We start from the raw sequence: 8,258 nt of genomic DNA, 5'->3' as shown, positions 1-8,258 counted from the left end.
GACAGGCGGTGTATACAAAGGGCAGGGACGTAGTCAACGCGAGCTGATGACTCACGCTTACTAGGAATTCCTCGTTAAAGACCAACAATTGCAATGATCTATCCCCATCATGACGAAATTTCAAAGACTACCCGGGCCTATCGGCCAAGGCTATAAACTCGTTGAATATATCAGTGTAGCACGCGTACGGCCCAGAACATATAAGGGCATCACAAACCTGTTATTGCCTCAAACTTCTGTGGCCTAAAAGGTCGTAGTCCCTCTAAGAAGCTGGCCGCGAAGGGATACCTCCACATAGCTAGTTTGTAGGCTAAGGTCTCATTCGTTAACGGAATTAAACAAACAAATCGCTCCACCAACTAAGAATGACCATGCACCACCACCCATAGAATCAAGAAAGAGCTCCCAGTCTGTCAATCCTTACTATGTCTGGACCTGGTAAGTTTCCCCGTGTTGAGTCAAATTAAGTCGCAGGCTCCACTCCTGGTGGTGCCCTTCCATCAATTCCTTTAAGTTTTAGCCTTGCGACCATACTCCCCCCGGAACCCAAAAAATTTGATTTCTCATAATGTACCGGCAGAGTCCTAAAAGCAACATCCGCCGATCCCTGGTCGGCATCGTTTATGATTGAGACTAGGACGATATCTGATCGCCTTCGAGCCCCCAACTTTTGTTCTTGATTAATGAAAATATCCTTGGAAAATGCTTTTACAGTTGTTCGTATTTCATAAATCCAATAATTTCACCTCTGACTATAAAATACGAATGCCCCCGACTGTCTCTGTTAATCATTACTCCGATCCTGAAAGCCAACGTAATAAGACCGAAATCCAATAATATCATCCCATGCTAATGTATAAAGAGCGTAGGCCTGCTTTAAGCACTCTAATTTCTTCAAAGTAACAGCGTCGGAGGCACGACCCGGCCAGTTAAGGCCATGAGCACATCGCCGACAGAAGGGATGAGACGACCAATGCACACCATAGGCGGACCAGCCGGCCAATCCCAAATTCCAACTTCAAGCTTTTTAACTGCAGCAACTTAAATATACACTATTGGTGCTGGAATTACCGCGGCTGTTGGCACCAGACTCTTCCAAAAATAGATCTTCGTGAAGGGATTTAGATTGTACTCATTCAAATTACCGGACTCATTGAACCCTGTATTATTATTTATTATCACTACCTCCCCATGTCAGTATTGGGTAATTTGTGCGCCTGCTGTCTTCCTTGGATGTGGTAGCCGTTTCTCAAGCTCCCTCTCTGAAATCGAACCCTAATTCTCTATCACCCTTCACCACCATGGCAGGCCACTATCCTACCATCAAAACTTGATAGGACAGAAATTTTAATGATGCATCGCCGGAACGATGTCCGTACGATCCATCGAGTCATCATGAATCATCGCAGCAACGGGCAGAGCCCGCATCGACCTTTTATCTAATAAATGCATCCCATCCAGATATCTGGGTTTGTTGCACGTATTAGCTCTAGAATTACTACGGTTATCCGAGTAGTAGATACCATCAAACAAACTATAACTGATTTAATGAGTTATTCGCAGTTTCACGGTCTGAATTTGTTCATAAATACACATGCATGGCTTAATCTTTGCGACAAGCATATGACTACTAGCAGGATCAACCAGGTAACATTCCTCATCGACGCCGATGTCGCGTGAGCCCGGCCTGCCCGTGAGGGCGCAGACGGATTTAAGGCGAGCGCGATCATCGTTTGCAAGGAGCATCATACAGGGCAGATAGGAGTCGATAAAGACCCCATGCCTACTGCGTCTACCACATCCGAGAATCCTGTCCGCCGCTAATGAACCATGACCGCACGATGAAATGAGGAAGGCATGAGACACGAGGGCGGCCTTTCGATTCACCCCGCGTACAAAATGCGAAGGGAGAAAGGAGATCAATAAAACTTGATAATGCTTGGGCATTAGGTATGGAACATAGGAAATCGACTTCGAGCAAACCTAAATTGTGTTTACCCCACGACTGAGATGGCAGGCGGGTCAAGATATTGCTGCTCGAGCAGGGATCCAACCTAACCGCACATAACGAACACAACTCACGCGTCGTGCGTCCAAATGCTCTGTCGATGCACGCCCAGCGCTGGCCCCAAAGCCCAGCAATAGATGTCGTGCGCTGCTACCCATGCGGACGTTGCAAGGCTGAAGCAAGTCCCGCTTGACATTATAGCTCGCCCTTAGGGGGAGCAGAGGAGATGAAGGCACGTCTAGGCTTATGCACGAGCACCGCCCACGCCGGCCACTGGAGCTCGCCGCGGATTCATTAAGAAAATTTTTTTTTAAAATATCATTTATGAAAATTCAAAAACTAAGTAAAAATAATTCAAAAACAGAAAAAATATTTATAAAAATATAAAAACATTAGGAAAATATTCCCAGCGCATGAACTAACCTTAAACCAATAATCGAGTGCATTTTTGTACGTATAACGTAATGGTATAAAATATTTAAATTTAAGGATATTAAATAAAAGATTGAAAAAAATATAAAAATAACGTGGGGACATTAGAAAAATCCCCCAGAATGAAACAGATAAGTAACAACCCCAAAATATAAATATTAGAATGAAATAACGTTAAACCCACAATTGAGTGCATATCTATACGAGTAACATAACGATATAAAATATTTAAATTTGAGGATATTAAATAAAAATTTGAAAAAAAGGCGATGGGACATTAAGAAAATCGTCACAACATATGAGGTAACATTGAAATATATTTAAAATAAATAATTAGAGCGGATCTGTAAAAAAATGAGCATGCAATGGTGAGGAAGATGGATGAAAGTCAGGAAAATATTATGATGACCGAACGTAGTTTTACGCTCTTTTGATTTTAGCACGGTGGTTCCTTGCTGTCATATAACCACGGTGCCACAGTGCCATGGTGCCACAGTGCCACGGTGCCTTGGTGCCTTGGTACCTTGGTACCACGGTGCCTTGGTGCCATGGTGCCATGGTGCCACAGTGCCACGGTGCCTTAGTGCCTTGGTGCCAGGGTGCCTTGCTGCCTTGCTGCCTTAGTGCCATGGTGCCACGGTGCCATGGTGCCACGATGCCTTGGTGCCACGGTGCCATGACGCCACGGTGCCTTGGTGACATAGAGCGATTGAGCCATGGTGCCACGGTGCATTGGTGCCTTCGCACCACTGTGCCATGGTGCCACGGTGCCTTCGCGCCATGGTGCCACAGTGCCTTACTGCCCGGTGCCATGGTGCCTTGGTGCCACGGTACCTTGGTGCACGGTGATATGGTTCCATGGTGCCTCGGTGCCATGGTACCTCGGTGCCATGGTGCCACGGTGCCTTGGTGCCATGGTGCCTTGGTGCCTTTGTGCCTTGGTTCCATGGTGTGTTGGTGCCATGGCGCCTTTGTGCCTTAGTTCCATGGTGCGTTGGTTCCTTATGCCTATGGTGATTTGGGGGCGATGGTGCCGGTGCACAGATATCCAACATGACGAAGACACCATCATGGTAGGCCACTATATGTCCGTCGACGTTTGTCATTGGACGTGCCTCTAGTATTGCACTCGACCGTCACAAAAACCTCTAATCGCTGACCACTTAAGCCGTACTCCGCATTATGAAAAACCTCTAGTTGCGATGTCGAGGCCCCTACTGAGGTTTGGTAAGCGAACAGCGGGCGCATGCGTCGCTTCTAGCTCGAATTCTGACTTAGAGACGTTCAGTCATAATCCAGCACACGGTAGCTTTGCGGTACTGGCTTTTCAACCAAGCGCAATGACATATTGTGAGAATCAACGTTTCCTCTCTTACTAGGTTGAATTACTACTGCGACACTGTCATAAGTAGGTAAACCTAACCTATCTCACGACGGTCTAAACCTAACTCACGTTCCTTATTGGTGGGTGAACAGTCCAACACTTTGTGAATTCTGCTTCACAATGATAGGAAGAGCCGACATCGATGGATGAAAAAGCAATGTCGCTATGAACATTTGGCTGCAACAGGCCAATTATCCCTGTGGTAACACTTTTCTGACACCTTTAGCTTCAAATTTTGAAGGTCTAAAGGATTGTTAGGTCATGCTTTCATGGTTCGTATTCGTAATGGAAATCAGAATCAAACGAGCTTTTACCCTTCTGTTCCACATGATATTTCTGTTCTCGTTGAGCTCATCTTAGGACACCTGCGTTATCTTTTAACAGATGTGCCACCCCAGCTAAAGTCCCCACCTGACAATGTCGTCTGCCCAGATCTGCCCGCAGTGCGAGCCTTGGGTCCAAAAAGAGGGGTATTGCCCCGCTTTCCATTCACGTAATAAGTAAAATAACGTTAAAAGTAGTGGTATTTCACTTTCGCCTTTCGGATCTCACTTATACTACACCTCTCAAGTCATTTCACAAAGTCGGAGTAGAGTTAAGCTCAAGAGGGTCTTCTTTCCTTGCTGATTCTGCCAAGCCCGTTCCCTTGTGGTTTCGCTGGATAGTAGACAGGGATAGTGGGAATCTCTTTAATCCATTCATGTGCATCACTAATTAGATGACCAGGCATTTGGCTACGTTAAGAGAGACATAGTTACTCTCATCATTTACCCACGGTTGGTTGAGTTTCTTCACTTTGACATTCAAAGCACTGGGCAGAAATCACAATGTGTGAACATCCATTGGGACCATCGCAATGCTTTATTTTAATTAAACAGTCAGATTCCCCTTGTCCGTACCAATTCTGAGTTGGCTGTTCGACGCGTGGCGAAGGCCCTTGAAGGACCCGTTCCTAGTTCATCCCCCGACCGGCATGCGGTGACCCGCTCTCGCTGCGGGAACAGCTCGAGTAGTCCACTGACAGCCGATGGGTTCGGGACTGCAACCCCCTTTCCCATACCTCAGTGCCAATCCTTTTCCAGAAGTCACAGATCCATTTTGCCGACTTCCCTTCCCTACATTGTTCCATTGACCAGAGGTTGTTCCCCTTGGAGACCTGATGTGGTTATGGGTACGGCCGGGCATGGACGAAATTCGGTCCTCTGGATTTTCAAGGGCCACTAGTAGTGCACTGGACACCACACGATGTGCGGTGCTCTTCCAACCGCTGGACCCTACCTCCTGCTGAGCCGATTCTAGGGTGGGCAGGATGTTAAACAGAAAAGATAACTCTTCCTGAGGCTCTCACCGACGTCTTCGAACTTCCTAACATTGCCATCGAATGCCACGTCCTGGTCCAGGAATTTTAACCCAATTCCCTTTCGAAGTACGCGTAAAATGTGCTATCTATCGGGGTTTCCCTGATCCTTAGGATCGACTAATCCATGTGCAAGTGTCGTTCACATAGAACCTTTCCCCTCTTCTTCCTTCAAAGTTCTCATTTAAATATTTGCTACTACCACTAATATCTACACCGACGGCCGCTCTGCCTGGCTCGCGCCCAAGGTTTTGCAGCGACCGTCGCACCCTCCTAGTCATCGGGGCCGGGAACTTTCCCCGACGGCCAGGTGTAGGTCACGCGCTTAAGTGCCATCTATTTTTGGGGCTAGTTTATTAGGCAGGTGAGTTTTTACACACTCCTTAGCGGATTTTGACTTCCATGACCACCGTCCTGCTATCTTAATCCACCAACACCCTTTGTGGGATCTAGGTTAGCGTACAATTTGGGACCGTAACCCGGCTTTCGGTTCGTCCCGCATCGCCAATTATGCTTACCAAAAATGGACCACTTGGAGTTCTTGATTCCTTAGCACAGCTCAACAAAGCAGCCGCGGGCCCTACACCTAAGTCAGACGAATAATTTGCACATCAGTATCGTTGCGGGACTCCACCAGAGTTTCCTCTGGCTTCACCCCGCTCAGGAATAGTTCACCATCTTTTGGGTCCCAACAGGTATGCTCACACTCGAACCCTTCTCAGAAGATCAAGGTCGATCGGCGGTGCACCCCTCGGGGGGATACCACCAATCAACTTCCTTACGCCTTATGGGTTTACTCGACCGTTGACTCGCACACATGTCAGACTCCTTTGTCCGTTTATCAAGACGGGTCTAATGGGGAGTCCATAGGCCAGCGCCCGTAGCGCGTAGATGCCGAAGCACGCTGGAGGCGCGCGCTACCTTCCACAATCGCTGAGACAGTGTTCCATGAGTGTATTGAGAGCCCGAGCTTTGGCCGCCCCCCAATCCACGCTGGTCTATGCCCCGAGTCGATCGGCGGACAGCTCGTCGCCATTCCATAGTCGATCGGGGCGCATCGCCATCCCCCATCCGATTCCCTCCCGATAATTTCAAGCACTCTTTTACTCTCTTTTCAAAGTCCTCTTTATCTTTCCCTCGCGGTACTTTTTTGCTATCGTTCTGTCACCCGTATTTAGCCTTGGATGAAATTCACCGCCCGATTTGGGTTGCATTCCCAAACAACCCGACTCGTAGACAGTGCCTCTGGGTGCGACAGGGTCCGGTCATAGCGGGGCTCTCACCCTCTCTGGTACCCCCTTTCAGGGAACTTGGGCCCGGTCCACCGCTGAGGACGCTTCTCCAAACTATAATTCAGACGACAGAGCTACCCAATTCTAAGGCTGGGCTATTCCCAGTTCGCTCACCGTTACAAAGAAAATCCTTGTAAGTTTTTTTTCCTCCGATTATAGATATGCTTAAACTCAGTGGGTAATCCCACCTAGCCTGGGGTCATGGTCGGAGTACCTAAGCGCGAAAGGGTTGTAGATTCTGGACGTGCGATGGGCTATAGCCGTGACAACAAAGAGAGTTAAGATACAACCACCACTTGTCGCGATGTCCATCGACGTGGACTCGTATTTAGGCTAGCCACAAGCTCGAGGTGCACGGGAGGCCAGTATCCACCCCACGACATTAGCCTGCCCCATAATTGAGGGGCGATGTGAGGGAGGCAGTGCGATGCGTGATGCCAAGGCAGACGTGCCCTCGGCCTAATGGCTTCGGGCATAAATTGTGTTCAAATACTCTATGGTTCATGGGATTCTTCAATTCACACCAAGTATCGCATCTTGCTACGTTTTTCATCGATGTGAGAGCCGAGATATCTATTGCTGAGAGTCGTTTTTGTTTATGAAAGAAGCATAGGTCCCCCCCACGCAAGTCGCGGATAGGGCGCGAGGGGCAGGTTATTGATTTAAGTATTCCTTGGCACTTTCTACGCTGGGGACGAGGGGGAGACGCTCGTATGGAGTGCCATAGAACCTCGCCCGCGCGGACTCCCCAATTTTTAAACATGTTCATGGGTCGTTCTACTATGTAGGTTTTGACAATAATCCTTCCGCAGGTTTACCTACGGAAATCTTGTTACGAATTCTCCTTCATCTAACTGATAAGATTCAATGGACTTCTCACGACGTTGTGGGCAGCGAACCACCCACATCAACGCGATCCGAACATTTCACCAGATCATTCAATCATTAGGAGCGACGGGCGGTGTGTACAAAGGGCAGGGATGTAGTTAACGCGAGCTGATGACTTGCTCTTACTAGGAATTCCTCGTTGAAGACCAACAATTGCAATGATCTATCCTCATCACGATGAACTTTCAAAGATTACTCGGGCCTGTCGGCCAACGCTATAAACTCATTGAATACATCAGTGTAGCGCGCATGCGGCCCAGAACATCTAAGGGCATCACAAACCTATTATTGCCTCAAACTTCTGTGGTATAAAAGGTCGTAATCCTTTTAAGAATCTGTCCGCGAAGGGATACCTCCACATAGCTAGTTAGCAGGCTGAGGTCATGTCCGTTAACGATATTAACCAGAAAAATAGCTCCACCGACTAAGAACAGCCATGAACCACCACCCATAGAATCAAGAAAGAGCTCTCAGTGTGTCAATCCTTACTACGTTTGGACTTCTTAAGTTTCCCCGTGTGGAGCCAAATTAAGCCGCAGGCTCCACTCCTGGTGGTGCCCTTCCGTCAATTTCTTTAAGTTTTAGCCTTGCGACCATACTCCCCCCAGAACTCAAAAACTTTGATTTCTCATAAGGTGCTGGCGGAGTCCTAAAAGAAACATACGACGATCCCTGATCGGCATAATTTATGATTGAGACTAGGACGGTATCTGATCACCTTCGAGCCCCCAACTGTCATTCTTGATTAATGAAAACATCCTTGGAAAATGCTTTTTCAGTTGTTCGTATTTCATAAATCCAATAATTACACCTCTGACTATGAAATACGAATGCCCCCGACGGTGGGGAAGATGGATGAACGTCAGGAAATTATTAGGATGATCGAACGTAGTTTTA

General features: G+C 47.6%; 1 non-coding gene and 1 pseudogene across 1 annotated transcript; both read right to left on the bottom strand.

Moving 5' to 3' along the window:
- Positions 1-3,478: 3,478 nt before the first annotated feature.
- LOC124891574 lies at positions 3,479-6,675 on the bottom strand (annotated as a pseudogene).
- A 230-nt stretch (positions 6,676-6,905) lies between these two features.
- LOC124891573 lies at positions 6,906-7,061 on the bottom strand. The gene has a single exon (XR_007049747.1). It is a non-coding gene; the product is annotated as a 5.8S ribosomal RNA (ribosomal RNA).
- Between the last annotated feature and the right edge of the window lie 1,197 nt (positions 7,062-8,258).

Source organism: Capsicum annuum, unplaced genomic scaffold (assembly GCF_002878395.1).
Source record: "Capsicum annuum cultivar UCD-10X-F1 unplaced genomic scaffold, UCD10Xv1.1 ctg3766, whole genome shotgun sequence".
NCBI classification, from domain to species: Eukaryota; Viridiplantae; Streptophyta; class Magnoliopsida; order Solanales; family Solanaceae; genus Capsicum; species Capsicum annuum.
Note: the sequence above shows the minus strand (reverse complement) of the source record. Positions and strands in the feature narration are given on the sequence as shown.